Source organism: Pseudopodoces humilis, chromosome 21 (genome assembly GCF_049639895.1).
Source record: "Pseudopodoces humilis isolate 2021_Gansu_Grassland_sample_001 chromosome 21, ASM4963989v1, whole genome shotgun sequence".
NCBI classification, from domain to species: Eukaryota; Metazoa; Chordata; class Aves; order Passeriformes; family Paridae; genus Pseudopodoces; species Pseudopodoces humilis.
In genome coordinates this window covers 7,422,614-7,424,472 of record NC_142220.1, presented here as the reverse complement: position 1 = coordinate 7,424,472, position 1,859 = coordinate 7,422,614, and positions in this window count along the sequence as shown.

Genomic DNA, 1,859 nt, shown 5'->3' with positions numbered 1-1,859 from the left:
TAATGCAAGCCACATGCTGCTGCATTCCTGAGCGGGCAAACACCCTCCAACACACTTCTAATCAAGAGCCATGGAAAATTTATACTGCCAGGGAGAAAGAGCAGGAGGTGTCCTGGGTGTTGGCAGAAATCAAGGGCACTGTGACAGCTGGAGATGTGTGTAACACCAAAACACCCCATGTCACCCCATTAGCAGCTCCCAGTGGCAAATTTCTCCCAGTGTCACCCCGAATTCCTCTTTGTGCCTAAAACTGACAGTCCACATGAGCACAGGAGTGAGCACCCAGACCCTGGGACTTCCCCACCCTGTTCTGTCTCTGGCCATGAGCGATTTCCAGGGCTCAGAGGAAGCCTCTGAAAGCAAGTGATGCACTGGGCTCGGGATGATGCCTTCATGGCTACTGAGATTAGGGCAAGTAGGGGGAAGAAGGGACCAAATACACATGGAAAAAGCTGCTGAACCAGAGTGCTGTGACGCTGCCAATCTCTGGTTGAGCTCTAGAGCAGCTCTGAGATCGGGACCCAGGAAATACAAAGCTCTGCGGGAGAAGGGGAGATAAGTACCGTGCTTGGTTGTTGCTAAGAATACAATTATCCACACGCTAACGATTGCCTGCCTGATAGGATTACCAATAAAGACAAACGCAGTGAGGATCATGGCTTCACTTCCTTCCTCCCACCCGGGGATTTAATTCCATTTTTGTTTGAGTTTTGCCTTTCATCTGTCAATAAAAAAACTCTGATCCTGGTGGTATCTCCGGAGCCTTTTCCCTGGAAGAAACTTTCCGGCGTGAATTCCCAAGTCTGTTCCCCTCACATGCATCCTGCTCCGTGCTGGTTTCACCCTGGCAGGAATAGTTTAGACCTTCTAATTTCAGCCTGCTTTGTGAAAGGTTGGCTAATCCTCCCAGCAGTCTTGAGAGGCAGGAAATCCCCAGTGGCAGAGTCTGGAGGGACCTGACAATTCCTTGGCCACTCTGCTTGCCAGGTTGTGATGGCTTTTGGGCACATCCTGGTTTTTGAGTCTCCTGTTTTTCAGACCTCCCTGCAGCAAAACGTTCGGGAGGAGGCTGTGGCAGCCCAGCTGCTCTCGGCACCAACTTCACCTGGCGGCTGTAACAGCAGTTTCTGGCACTGATGTTCCCTTGCAGCTCCCGGGGAAGGTGGAGTGATGCTCTGGAGCTTGGCATGGATGTGCTGCCAGATGCTGCACACCCAGGGGAGTCAGGACAGCCTTCCTGGCCCTGCCAGCCCCTCCGCTACCCAGCCAAGGGCTAACAAGGTGCAAATTCTGATTAAACACTGTCCGGAGGCCAGCCGACACCCCAGTGTGTGCGAGCTCACCGAGCTCGGGTGTCTGCACCGGGAGCACCCCGGAGACTGACACTTCCTTTGCTCGAATGGGATCCCTTAACGAGTGACAGGACAAGAGGAAACGTCCTCAAGTTGCGCCAGAGGAGGTTTAGATTGGGTATTAGGAACAATTTCTTTACTGAAAGGGGTTATGGTCTTAGAAGTGTTTTCCAGTGTAGATGATTCTAGGATTTGACGGTGCAAGTCACCGCGAGCAGTTTGGGAATGACTTTGTGGGTATAAGGCAGTGCCTAATGAAAGATCCCCTTGTCCCGAGCTGGACTCTCGCATGAAGCAGAGCCGGGCTGCTCGCAGTTCAAGCCTTCCTCTCCCGGTCGCCCCCTCCCAAATCCCACCCCTGGGTGCGGGTGGATGCGGGAGCGCATCCCCGGCGGGCGGGGAGCGGGGCCTGGCTCTGGCCCCGGCTCGGAGGGGGAGGTGGGTGCCGGGGCCGGGGGGGCCGTGGCGGTGGGCAGGGCCGGCGGATGACGCCGGGTAAAGCCGGCC